Genomic DNA, 14,846 nt, shown 5'->3' on the forward strand with positions numbered 1-14,846 from the left:
TCATTTTAGTTTCTGGTTTATCTTTCTTGAATTTCTTTAGCACAAATGAGCAGTTGCCTGCTTATCTTCTTATATCACTTTCTTTCTTACACAAAGGGTACTATACTATACTTCACACTTAAAATTTTTAGAAGTCCAATGAATTTAGCACAAGAAGGCTACTTGATGACCTTAGCAAATGCTGTTCTGCTTAAGTGGTAAGGGATACATGAGTAGCAGGACACATAAGAGCACTGAAATACCAGCATAGTTAACTTTCGGGAAGTTTCAGTCTATATATACAGACAACCTCCACACTAGGTTTACTTCTCACCACAGATCCTGGTTGTTGGGTTCCTCTCATTTACTAATGAAGGTAGCAGGGATTCAAACTATGGAGTTGGCACAGGCAAGACCCCTTTTTAGAGAGGCTCACTCCGGAGTAACATTTTTAACTAGTCTGTGTTCTCAAGTCCTTGAATCCTAAAGCTTTCACACAGGAATCTTGCCTAACTCTGCCACGGCATCTCGGTCTTAGTTCTAGAGCCTAAAAGAGAGCCCCAAACTAAAGACTGTATAGAATACGTCTTAAACACCAGGCACTTGCCCGCCAATCTACGACCCCCAAAGCAGACAGAAACTTGGGAATATCCGCCCCTGGCCTTATCCTTCCCTTCAAGTGGTTTTTATCAGAGTTTGGGAGCCCCAAAGAAACGAATCGAAAGCACCCTCCCACCCCCTGCCTCTGGGAACGAAAATTCCCAGGATTACGGGCCGTTTCGACTGACGTTACTTCCGGGAACAGTAACCTTTCTTTGGCGGTTGCAGGCCTGCAAACATCTCGCGACATCTGCTCCCGCGAGATCTGCTTGCTCACTCCAGCGATGACATCCTCCTCCTCCTCCCCGCCGCCTTTCGGCAATCTTCGCCAGTCCCAGCCTCGACCAATCTGCACTCAGATAGCATGGATCAGAGTCTCCCCCTGAACCCCGGTCCGCGTGGGGCATCAAGCGGCAGCGGCGGGGTACGGGCTGCACGAGGCGGACGGCCGTGGCACGGCGGGCGGCCACGGGCTGGCAGCTAGGGGTGAACGTGGGCGGGGCGGAGGTTAGCCAGACGAGTAGCGGCTCGATTGTTCTGGCCTGGCTATGGCGCCTCTCCTCCCCCCCGCCATGGCTCCCCGTGTCCCTGCTCCGCTCCTCTCAGTGAGTGAAAGTGGCCGCCGCCGCCGCCGGCCCAGCGCCCGCAGCCGCCTCAGCGCCGCCGCCATCTTGGGGTCCCAGGAGCCGCCGAGGGAGCGAGCTAGGAGCGTCCACGTCCAACGCAGTCACCGTCCCACGGCCTCAGCGAGCCAGCTGCGGCTTCACCATCGGCGGGGCGACCCCCCCCTCCGGACCCCGCCCGCACCCCGCCCCCCCTCCGCCGCCGCCGCGGCGGCGGGGCCCGGCGGCCCGAGGTGAGGCGACTAGATGTGGGCGGGCGAACGGAGGGGGGGCTTGTGTAGGCCGGGTTGCGCCCCTCTCTGAGGGCGACGACTGGGCCGCGTCTTAAAGGGGCCGTCGCCCCCAGCCTTCGGATTTGTTGGGGTTAGTAGGGAGGATGGGTGTGGACACTCCCCGCAGGGTTGGGACCTTAGAGAACTGGGCCTCGTCCTTCCCCTTTCATACCTCTGGAGAGTCGGGGGTCACACGGTGACCTCAGTTACTTGAGGAAGCCCGTGGGGCGCCCACACGTGGGGAGTGTGTTAGACCAGGTGCACGTGGGACCCAGTGGGGCGGTGTCGGCTAACACGTGTGTGGGTTTGGGGGTGGGGTGGGGCAGGGCGGGGGCTAGTTGGGCCCCAGTAGAAACCGAGTGAGGATTTCTTTTTAAACAAATTAAGATCTAAAGGCTTGGTAGTGTGTTAAGTGTCAGTTTATGGGGAGCAAGTTGGGATCTGGGTGAATGGTGCTCTCTGCTCGTTGGTGATGCTGTTGGGTCGGGGCTGGCTAACACGTGCACCGACTTAGAAGTGTGTAGGTGACACCCCTTCTGTTGTTTCGGGCTTTTGCAGGGCATCTAGGCAAGTGTCATCCTACTTTGACATTCCTTCTTGCGCTTGCTGATGAAAACCACTACTTCCGTAATCACCAAGAGTGGAAGCCCCCTACAGTTTAGGAGTGATAGAGCCTAAGAAGGCACTCCCTATTTTAATTAATAGCCGCCTGTGCCCCGTGTTCTTCATCGATTCACACACTGTCGTTAGTTCCGTGTTCAGAAACTTGTTGGTAGGAATGGGAGAGGGAAGTTGGAGGTTGACCTCACTGCCATCACCGTTATCTAGCTTAGTTTTCCAATGAGTGACTTTCAGGATTTCCTTTACCGAGGAAATTATCGTTGTAACTTAATGGTGGAGACTTAAAAACAACAACAAAACAACACAGTTTTATTGAGATATAATTCACATATAATAAAATCCACTTTTTTAAAGGGTACAATTCAGTGGTTATCGTTAGTATATTCACAACTATCACCACCACCTAATTCCAGAACATTTTCATCACCCCATAAAGAAGCCCAGTACCCATTGTCCGTCACTCTCCATAAACAAAATCATACAATATGTGCTCTTTTGTGACTGGATTTTTTTCCTTTAACATGATAATTTTCAAGGTTCTTCCATTTGTAACATGTATTAGTACTTCTTTCCTTTTTATTACTGAATAATATTCCTTTCTGGTTGCATGTTATGCTTCTAATTTTAAAGTTCTTACAAAATAACAACTTGAGATTATTATGTATGGTAAAGGTTGCATACCTCCTCGATTCTGAAATGAATTATATTTTTAAGGGATTAGCTCCCATTTTTTTAGTGTATTGTGTTATTTTTTTCTATATTTTGTTTCAGAAGAATCCAGTAACTTAAAAAAAAGAAAATCTGCGTCTTTTGATAGGAAATTACTATAAAGACCATGAGTGTGATTAGAAATAATTATGACTAATAAAAACATTTTGACTACAACAAGGTGGAAATGTGATTAAGGCTAAGCAACAGACCATAAATTATTCAGTTATTTCACTAAATGAAAGTTTGTCGTAGTATTACCAAGGGAAGGGATCATAACAGCTTTTGACTGCCAGTTAATTTTGTAGACACGTGGCTTGGGGAGGAATAGTAGATACCTTTTCTGCCCACAAGAAGTTAAAAATAAGCTTGGGGACTTAACATGTCAACACAGAAACACACACAAGATAAAAATACTGGGATGCAGTGAATTTTAGAGTGGTCAGAATGGGATAGGGTTAACAGGAAGCTTTCAGTTAATAGGACAATAAGTGAAGTGGTGACAAATTTTAAAGTTGGATCTCAAGTATAAGAATTTTGATAGGATAGGCTGTAGCATGTAGGAAGAGAATGGAAAAGGCATAGGCGTGAATATTTATTAAACACTTCCATGAGCCAGTCACTATGTTAGGTACTTTTTATATTATTTTAATCCTCACAGAGCCCTTTGTGGTAGATATCCCTATTTTACTTATGAGAAAATTAAAACCTAGTGAAGTCACATAGCCAGTAAATAACCGTCAGGATTCTTTTTCTGTAGAGAATCTTCTGCCTTCCCAAAAATATTCTGAAGTGTATTTTGTAAAGGAGTCTAAAGTTATCAGTAAGATTCTTTATCTACATTGTCAAAAATTCAGTTATAGAAACATTAGATTCACTTGCTGATCATGATACAGTAGGTTTACTTAGGGTTGAAAAGATGGTTGCAAAGAAACTTAATACTCATGTCTTTAATGAGAAGTACATAAGGGAATTTTCCTTCTGTTAGATCAGAATTAGGAGATCAATGATAGAAAATGTAGTTGACTAAGTAGATATAAATTAATCACAGGAACTAAATACTACCCATATTTTTATAGAACAGAGGAAAATCAGTAAACTGTGTGAGGTGAATTCACTACAAGAATCTGTGTGATGGTCTCTAGAGCAGGGTTGTTATATTTGTTTGTGTATGCCCTGGACTCCTTTGACTGTCTAGTGAAGCTTATGAACCTTTTCACAGAATATGACTTAAATGTTTAAAGTGCAGTTATATTTAAAATGCAAATTTGCTTTTTATTATTGAATTAAATTTAAAAATCTAGTAATGGTCTTGCTGATGCTACTGTAGCTTATTGCCTACATTCAGAATTGAAGGAAGTGCTAATTTCAGTTATAGGTTAGTGAAAATAAACATGTAAAATTTTTTTCCATCCAAGTTCATGGACCCTAGTTTAAGAACCCCTGCTCCAAGGAGACTGGACACATAGCTAGTTATATCATATGGGGCAAACCAATGGTTTCTGTAACAAGAAGTAGGATTATTGACTCAAACATGGACATGACTTCTTAGAGGAAGAACAAGTAGTAGTTTAGCTAAAAAGAAACCTGATAGTGTAGTGGAAAAACATTGGGTTTGGACTTAAAAAGACTTGGATTTGAATCTCAGCAGTACCATTTACTGGGTAAGTTACTCAACTTTTTTAAGTTTTAATTTTTATTTGTACAGAGTGGGAATAGTAAGTTTCACTTCTGAGATTAAATAGCATATTAAGTATAAAACACTCAGCACATGAAGAAATTAACATACCAAAGATAATGAAATATATTTAGCTTTGATTTTGGAAGAGAGGAAGTAATCTGTTGTACAGTAGGAACAACTTCTGGATGAAGTATTCAAGAATAGAGGACACCTTTTGGGACTGATGGACGCTGAGACTAAGTTCTTGTAAAGGAGCAAATAAAGTGCCTGCAGGTTTGCATGTGACAGCTTTTCTGGGTAAGAAGTTAGCTGAGTAGGGTAAACTGGGAATAAATCTTTCATAGCTGTATGCATGAACAAAAAATGACAAGTGGGTCTCAAAATGGTAAAAAACAAAAAATGGGGGTAGGGGATGGTGCTAAGCCAAGTGATCAGTTTATCCCTGAATTTGTTGCCTAAGTGGATTGCCAGAAAGGCCAATAAAGTGCTGGTTGGTCATTACCTAGAGGATTAAGAGAAATAAAATTTGAAAATGGAGTGCAGTATCATTGTAAGAAACCACAATATATCTACTCTCAGACTGTTGATTGGATTCCAAATCTTGCACCTCAAGAAAGAGCAAATTAAGCAGGAGGGAAGTTACCAGAAAATGGCAGCCAAAATGTTGAAGGCAATAGTAAGGTTCTCATGAAAATAAAAAAGAAATTTGCAGAATAGAATGATGAAGATTGGGATGAACTGTGATCAAATGTTATTGAGTTAGGAAAAGCATGGATTATAATCCTGGAAAATTAGAACTAGCTTGAAAGATGAATATTGCTTGACAGGTTTTCAATAATGAGTGGTTTGTTTATGAAATGTGTTAGCCCAGAAGGTTTAGGCTCAAGAATAGACCAGACATAATTTAAGAATTACTAAAACTGGAACTTTTGTGATCCAGCCTTAGTTCAGTTCAAGTCAACAAACCATTTAATAATCCTTGGACCTGATGGTTTTTGAAGCTCTTTATTTCACTCATTCATTCACTCAATAAATATTTACTGAATTCCTGTTGGATGCTTTTTGATCCTCAACAACCATTTGTTAAGCATCTGCTATACTCAAGGGACTATGATAGACTTGGTGGGATGTGCAAGAGAATTAATCCAATTGTGAATGTATGTATGGAGAGTATAGAGGGGCTTTGCAAAGGTAAACATAAAATTATACAAACTGTAAGTACCGTAGAGAAGTATAAACCTAAATATTTCTCTTGAGGCATTGATATGAATTAATAGCATTTAGATTTTGTTTGTTTTTAAAAAGTAAATTGAGACTAATTCTTGTCATTTGTTTTAGAAGCCCTAATCTGCCTTGTTAACAGAAGCAGTGTAATCCAGCAGCATTGAAGTATATAGCAGAGCCCCTCTAAGATCCTAGAGCCAAATGATCTCAAATTTTGGCTCTCTCTCTTCCTAACTATATGGCCTCTGGAAGCTGTTTAAGCCTCAGTTTGCTCATCTGTTAAATAAGGATAATAGTAGTCCCTACTTCATAGAGGATGATGGTGAGAAATGAATGAGTATATATAAATGCTCAGAATGGTAGCTCCCACACAGCGCCCTTAACAATTTTAAGTACCATTTTATTTTGATGTCTAATCAGTTTGATCTACATTTTTAATTTATGAAGTATTGAGATCAGAACCTTTTTATTAGGAATAGAAAATCTCAAATCTCTTTTTAGATAAGGCATGGAAAATATATCAATAAAGAATAATGAATATATTAGTAAATGCTAATAGTAATATCTTTCTATTTCAGATTATAACTGAAACAAAGAGGTGGTATTTTGCAACATTAAACCTTCAGACTCTAAAATATTTCTGCATAGGATGTCATTCTAATGTTAGTAATAGTTTGCCTTTTTAGAAATCATTCTTAGATTATTAGTAGTTAGCAGACCAAGCTCTAGAGCTAGGGTCAGGAGACTTTTTTCTGTAAAGGATCAGATAGCAAATATTTTAGGCTATGCAGACCACTTCTTCTCTGTTGTACCTAGGCAACTCCCACTGAAGAGCAAAAGCTGCCATAGTCAATATGTAAATGAATGTATGGGGCTGTGTTGTAATAAAAGTTTATTTATGGACACTGAAAATTTAATTTCATATAATTTTCATGTGTCACAAAATATATATATATATTTTTTTCCTCAACCATATAAAAAGGTAAAAGTCTTGCTTAGCTTTCAGGATTTACAAAAATGGGCAACAGGCTAGATTTGGCCTGCGGGCTGTAGTATGCAGATCCCTGCTCTAGAGTCATGGCTCTACCACTCCTTCGCTAGGTGATCTTGTGCAAGTTACTTGACCTAGAGGAATTAAGAATTAATTCAGCCTTAATTTCATCTTTTAAGTGGTGAAAATAATACCTACTTTATAGAGATTTAGAAATAAATAAGATAACTCACGTGAAGTGCTTTTAATAAATGCTGTATGTTATTATCATCTAATTGGATCTTCTCATTTTTCGGTGAGGCAGTTGGGACCCTGAGAGGATAATTAATAGTCCTAAAGTCTTATCTGTGTCTTGTTAATGGTGTTAGCTCACAACTCTTGACCTCAGCTTCTCTTTATACCCTACCATGCTGCCTCCATGGAGGGTGGTAGTACCATTTAATTCAGTTAAAATATTGCTTGATAAAACTTTTCTTTATGATATTGTAATGGTGGATGCATGACATTATGCATTTGTCAAAACCCGTAGAACTTTAGAGCACAAAGAGTGAACCTTCATGTGTGCAAATTAAAAAAAAATAATTTAGGAGGTTGGGGGATACCAGAAACGAATGCAGACTGTGACAAGAGAATTTAATTGTATTACAGATGTATGAAACAACCTTAATGAAAAGGCTGGGGGCTGAGGGGTGGGGGTGAGGAGAGGACCTGACCTGAATAACTTCGGAAGTGAGTGGAATTTCAGACTGTAGGAAAAAGGAGCTGTGCATAAGCACTGTACTTTCCCACAGGGGTATGGGTGAACAATTCTGGTACTGCTATACACATATTCTGGAATTGAACAACTAAGTGGATGGTGGATGGTTTGAGTTAGGTTTGTCACTTTTGGAGCAGGAATTTAAAGGACTAGAATGATCCATGTGGTAATAGATGATGGAGTTGGAGACATTAGTACAAATTTATGTTTAGCTTAATATAGATACAGATAATTACATGTAGAAATATTTGTAGATATGTATACATACTTGGGTTAGTATACACACATATATTTCTGTACTATGCCAGCTGAAAGTGTTAAGAGAATAATGCCCCAGGAGCCCAGATCTTGGTTTCTAATGCCATTCTTCAATAAAAGAAACCAGGGCTCCTTGGAAAAATGGCTGATTTCAGGACTGGGGCAGGAAATATAAAAGGTAAATCTGGAGCATCTTGTGCTACCCCCCCAAAACCAAAAACAACTAAAACAAAAATCCATACCTGATCCATAACCTGATGGGGGTATGTCAGAGGAGCACAGAAGCCAACTGAAAGAGCTCCCAGTAGCTTAACCTGGAACAATTTGAGCAGAAAATAAAATAGTATTGGATTATAACCCAAAGTGTAAAATGAATATCCATGAGTCTGTGATATAAATAAATAATTGAATAAATTTAAATAACTGCTTGAAATATTACAATGGTATAGTTTTATGCCCTAGATGTCTCTGATTCGCTAGAGGTTCTTCAAATACTATTGGAGTAGTTAAGAATGTAGAGCTTTGCAGTCAGACATTTTAGATTAAAATCTTGGTTCTGCTACTTCTGGCTCTGTGACCTTGCACAAGTTACTGAACTTCAATTCTTTTATAAGAAGGGGGTAATGATAGTATCTACCACATTTAAGTATTAAATGAGTTAATACATATGCAGAATGCATATGGATATAGAATGTTTGGCACATAGCTCTCAGTAGAATGTGTGTGTGTTGCGTCCTTATTACAGTAGTATTTGATACAACAAAATCTAAGAATTTGTAACCTCACTTGGAATTCTTTGTAATGGAATGTCTGACCTTTAAGGGTTTTTCTCCCCCCAGACTTTCCAAATAGAGGAAAAAGTCTAATATTAATTTAACAAGTGTTTAACCAGTACCTGGTATGATATACACATACCCTCATTCAAATTGTGTAGATTATGGAGTTTAGAGAATGAGTAAATTGTATTTGGTTTTCGTATAATCATCACAGGTCTGAGTGGCTGACATATCTAGAGATTGAAAAACAGGATCCATTCAGTGTTCAGTTCATCTCATGCTTATTTACAGGTGATTTGTCCCTAGGATGCATTACCTGAGCTTCAGTTCTCAGACTTCCTTTGGAGGAACACAATTCTTCGCAACTTCTCTGTTGCCACCCACCCCAGATAGTGTGCCCACTACTAAATGAAAACTGACTCTTAGTATAGAAAAACTGTATATAAAAGTAAAGTTTGGAATATTAGCTGTTTTAGGGTGACTGTTTATATTTCATACCTCTCAATATCACTGTCATAATAATGTCATAATAATGGAGGGCTAACTGTATGGGAACTGATAATCAAATTTTCCCAGTACTTGGACAGGATCCCTGTTTTTCACAAGTAACTGTCAAGTAAGCTAATGTTACCTTCCTTTTGCTAAGGAATGAACTCAGTTGCTCACGGTTTTCTGAGCTTAGAACTCAGTCCTTTAATTTATCTCTTCTACAAGAACATCTTTCTCAGCTACCTCATTCCCTGAAAAAGGAAGTGTTTTAATGGATCTAGCTGTGAAAGTTGTTGAAGTCACTGATTCGTCAGTGAGAGGGATGTTTAGCTGTGTTTTCAAACTTTTGATTGGATAAATTGTTATTCATTCAGATTGGGTTCTTTTCACCAAAGAACTATGAAATACAGTCTAGTCTTAGAGGACCTCTAATGCAGCCTGATTTCAATATTTAGACCCTAAGTGCTTCATAAACAGGGATTAATCTTTTTTGACCAAATGTTCTGTGGTCTGTACTACAAAACGCCTCTAAGGCAGTTTTGCTAGTAAAGCTATTTCTTTTATTATTCTGATAAGATGTTTTTCCTCCTCAACTTGTTGAAGATTTTCTTCTAGGAAGGTGAAATGATTCTTTCCTAGAAGAAAGCAAAATTGATGTTTTTGTCCTTTGTAATGTATTTCATTTTAGGAAATAATATTTAGATTTCATTAAGGAAGAAAAGTAGGGAAGGAAAAATGTGAGTAAGCACTTTCTCATTTCTCATAATATACCTGTGAGGTAGGCTAAAGTGTTTTCACTTTGCCACTTCCTTGGAATTTTGTGCTTTCAGTAAACGCTAAGCTTGCTTTTTTTTTTGTTAGACTATTTCCATGCTCATATAGTAATACCTTCAGTGGAACAAGTTGTTTCTGGCCTCCACATGGAGGGCTCTGCCTGTCTCTGCTCCATGCAAGTGGGTCTTTTTCTCCCCATGTTTAGTTCAGCCTTTGGTATGTAGTAGCTGCCTAGTAAATACTCAGTTACTTGAATGGAAAGTGGGGTTCAGCTATAATGTAAGGGGCATTTTATGTACCCCTTCTTTTTCGTGAATAGTGTGACCCAATAATTTGTTGCTTTTGAAAGTAAAGGGAGGAGTACTGTTAGTAATTGCGCTGGGACAACAGTCACAGATACTGTCCTGTGCAAACCAGCTGGAGGTATGGTCACCTTCGTCTTGAGGTGTCTTTATTTTTGTTATACCATAGCAGAGTCTCGTGGTGAAGAATTGGAGATTTGGAGTCACCTATAATAGACCTGAATTCTAAGAGCTTGGGCAAGTTATTTAACTTATCTAAAAAGGGAATAAAATTTGGACTGATGTGAGAATAAATGAGGTGGTATTACTGCACCTAACACAGTAAAGCCTGTTACACTGTGGGCTTTTATTTCTTGTTAGATCCTTTGCCCTCTCACTTCTTCCATCATACCGTAACTAGCTTTTACTTTCAACTGAGACTTTTTTTTTTTTTTAGTTCAGTTTTATTGAAATATATTCAGATGAGACTGACTTTTAAAGCTGTTTTTATAGTTAAGATTAACTGTAAAACATTGCACTGAAAGCAGAAATGTTTTTCAGCTGAGCCATTGACTTTTTTTTTGTAAAAATGGTATAATTTTGGTGGGCAGAAAACAAATGCCCTATCAAATCTAATTCTTATCTCTTTCTAAAATATTTATGAAAAACGTTTTCCTCCAATTAGTTTTTGCAGAATTGCTAACAATATTTTGATAGTTTAAAGTTAACAAATTAAAGAACTATCACAGGTAGCTTTTTTTTTTTTATTAAATTCAGTTTTATTGAAATACATTCACATACCATACAATCATCCATGATATATAATCCACTGTCCACAGTATGATAACATAGTTATGTGTTCATCACCACAATCTGTGTCTGAACATTTTCCTTACATCAGAAAGAACCAGAACAAGAATAAAAAATAAAAGTGAAAAAAAACACCCAAATCATCCCCCCATCCCACCCCATTTGTCCTTTAGTTTTTATCCCCATTCCTCCACTCATCCATACACTAGATAAAGGGGGTGTGATCCACAAGGTCTTCACAATCACACAATCACAGGTAGCTTTTATTTCAACTAAATGGAGTGATACAAATTTTACTGGTATGAAGAAAAATGTTTAAAATGAGAATTTAAGTTTATTTTCAATATTTATACTGTACAGAATTATGTATTCCCTTTTTGTATTTGGATTATTTTTTCCATATGCTTTCTTAACTTAATTCATTTTATTTACTTAATTTAATTAATATCTTTTAGAAAGGAAACTAAAGAAAAGCAGTTTTATTATACTATATGCATTAGTAGACATTCACATTATGAACCAAAGGGAAGTATTCTGGTACTAACTTGACTTACAACTAATTCTGGTATTGCATGATTCCTTACTTATTAAGCAACAGGTAATAAGGCAATGTAGAAAGAACTTTAGTAAAAAAGAATCACAGTGATAGAGATCCATTAATTTTTGTTCTTCCAACTAAGAGAAATGGAGATTATTTAGTGTGTCCATTTTATTTTTACAGTAAGTTGTTGATTCCTGTAAAATAGTGGCGAGGTGGGGAAAATGCTGTTGCTTATTTTACCAGTAAGGGTTGCTGGTTAAGCGTGGCATAATGTGTCATTAGACCCTTTAGTATGCATCTTAGGCTGGTACTGCAGGAGCACAAAAAGTAGTTTCGGGGCCATGTCTAGAAATTGAATTCTTACCTGAGATGGGTAGGAGAAAGTATACCAGGATCTTCTTGAGTAATTCTGGGGGGTCTTGGAACCATAACACTTTCACGAGGAACCCTGTAAAGTTATGGCTTTCGTTCTAGAGGGAATTTGTGCCTTTATTTGGTGTGGAGTTGCAAAGGGGGCCACTTAGCTTTATTGCATACTATTTGCAATGCCTTCTGCAAGCTAATTTTCTAATAATCTTTGCAAATTGATAAAGAGTAAAACCAAGAAAGAATGGTTAATGAATTTTTAACTGCAGATTTTATTGAGATATATTCACATACCATATAATCCATCCAAAGTATACAGTTAGTGTCTCACAGTGTCATCAGCTAGTTGTGCAGTCATTATCACACTCAATTTTAGACCGTTTTCATTACTCCGAAAAGAAAAATAGCAAATAGACATAAAAAAGGAAAAGCCAAAACACCCCATTCCCCTGATCCCCCCCTATTACTGACCCCTGGTATTGGTGTGGTATATTTGTTACTGTTGATGAAAGAATATTAAGATATTACTGTTAACTATAGTCCATAGCTTGCAATAGGTACTTTTTTCCCATATACCACTCTATTATTAACATGTCATACATTTGTACTAGTTCATGAAAGAACTTATTTGTGTCTGTAGTAGTGTTAATCATAAACAATGTCTACCGCAACATTCACTGTGTTATAAAGTTCCATATTTTAACCTATAGCTTTCCTTCTGGTGACATGCACGACTTGAAACAACCCCTTTCAATCACATTCAAAACACCATTCAGCACTGTTAATTATACTTACAATAATGTGCTACTGTCACCTCTATCCAAGGATCAATATGTCTTATCTTTATGCCAGTACCATGCTGTTTTGATAACTGGCATTATAATAAGCTTTATAAAGTCAGGAAGTGTGAGTTCTCCCACTTTATTCTTTTTCAGGATGTTTCTGGCAATTCAAGGCCCCCTTCCCTTCCAAATAAATTTGATAACTAACTTTCCAATTCTGCAAAGTAGGTTGTTGGAATTTTGATTGGTATTGCATTGAATCTGTAGATCAGTTTGGGTAGAATTGACATCTTAACGACATTTAGCCTTCTTAACTGTGAACATGGAATTTCTTTCCCTCTATTTAGGTCTTTTTTTTTTCATTTCTTTTAGCAAGGTTAATGATTTTTTTTTATGCAGAAGTTTTTAATATTGACAAAGTCAATTCATCAGTATTTTCTTTTATAGTTAATACTTTGTGTCTTATTTAAGAAATTTTTACCTACCTCAAGGCCACAAAGAATTCTGTTGTGCTTTGTTTTAGAAGTTTTAGCTTTACATTAGGTCTGTGATGAATCTCTAATTTCATTTTTGTGTATAGTGTGAGGTAAGGGTTTGAGGTTCTTTTTTATACCCCATATGAATCTCCATTTGTTTCAGCACCATTTGTTGAACTTTCCTTTCCCTGTTGGAATGTTTTGGTGACTTTATCATTAATCAGTTGACCATATAAATGTGGGTCTCTTTCTGGACTCTGTTCTCTATTGTTGGTCTGTTTGTTTATCTTGTGCCAATGCCATACCATCTTGATTACTCTAATTTTTATTAAGTCTTAGTAAGGTAGTGTAAACTCCCAACTTTGTTCATCTTTTTCAAACTTGTTTTGACTACTTTAGGTCTTTGCATTTCCACGTAAATTTTAGAATCTCTTTGTCAGTTTCTTCCAAGTCCCTGCTGAGAATGGAATTGTAGTATCTACAGATGAGTTAGGGGAGAATTGATATCTTAATAATAATGCATTTTCCAGTCCATGTACATGCATTAGTAATAAATATATTTGACAAAGGAATTGTATCCAGTTTACATAAAAGACTCCTACCGTTCAACAATAAAAATACTTTTTTTTTTAAGTGGGCAAAATACTTGAACAGACATTTCACAAAGGAATTTAAGTATATGACCAATAAGTATATGAAGAGGTGCTCCACTTCATCAGTCTTCAGGGACATACAAATTAAAACCACAAAAAGATATCACTATATACACAATAGAATGGCAAAGATTAAAAATTGTAGCACCAAGTATTGGCAAAGATGGGAAGCAGCAAAACTCTCATACATTATTGGTGGGAATGTAAAATAGAACCATTTTGGAGAATTGTTGGTTTCTTATAAAGTAAGCATATCTTCTGATCCCTCAATTGCATTCTCAGGAATTTACCCAAAGAGAAACAAAAATCAAATATCCATCAATAGGTGAATAGATAAACAGACTGTGGTATAATCATTCATAGAATGGAACTCGACTCAACAAAAAGGACTAACTATTGAAACATGCACCAACATGGATGAATCTGGAAAGAATCCAGATACAAAAGAGTACATGCAGTATGATTCTCTGTGTAAATTTTAGTGCATACAAGGTCTGTGGTGATAGAGATCAGAACAGTGGTTGCCTTTGGGACAAGTTGGTGGGAATTGACTGGAAAGGAGCACAAGAGAATTTTCTGGGTCATGGAACTATTCTTGCTGTATCTTGTTAGTGATGTGAGTTATATAGGTATGTCCATTTGTTAAAAAATCAAGATCTGTGCATTTCAGTGTATGAAAATTATACCTCAATTGAAAACATCTTTGTAATTTGAAAAATATATATACATGATAAGAATTTTGAAAAATATTGAAATTAAAAAATAAAAGTAGAGATTTCTCCCTAGTCCTTGATGAGAAATAAACACCTTCAGTTGTATGGTATGCATGCTTCCAGACATTTTTAGTCTTATAGTGCAGTGGTTAAAGATGAAAGTTCAGACTCCCTGTTAAGCAAGTGGACATTCTTCTCTTGTTTTTTTTTTTTTTGTTCTTGTTGTTTGTTTTTGTTTTTTTTTCCATTATTTACAGAATGCTTTATTGGTTTCTGTGATCAAACCCATGTAGATAAGACGTTACATACTTAATACAGTGCATTACCTCTGTACAAATAGGAAAAGGTTAAGTTTAACGTTTCTAATCCTCTTGTTTTTTATCTCAAGATAGCACTCTAGTCTTTTAGCATTAAATATGATCTTAGCCATGGGTTTCCATAGATGCCCTTTATCAAGTTGAGGAAGTTCAC

The 14,846-nt window shown here is 37.6% G+C and overlaps 1 protein-coding gene across 1 annotated transcript in view; it reads left to right on the plus strand.

The window, feature by feature from the left end:
- The first annotated feature begins 1,173 nt into the window (after positions 1-1,173).
- The window catches only part of INO80 (INO80 complex ATPase subunit), a 143,984-nt gene continuing 130,311 nt past the window's right edge, over positions 1,174-14,846 (plus strand). The window contains exon 1 of the mRNA XM_037834278.1: positions 1,174-1,435. The gene's annotated coding sequence lies outside the window, so the exon portion shown is untranslated. The remainder of the gene's footprint in view (positions 1,436-14,846) is intronic.

Source organism: Choloepus didactylus, chromosome 4 (assembly GCF_015220235.1).
Source record: "Choloepus didactylus isolate mChoDid1 chromosome 4, mChoDid1.pri, whole genome shotgun sequence".
Classification (NCBI taxonomy): Eukaryota; Metazoa; Chordata; class Mammalia; order Pilosa; family Megalonychidae; genus Choloepus; species Choloepus didactylus.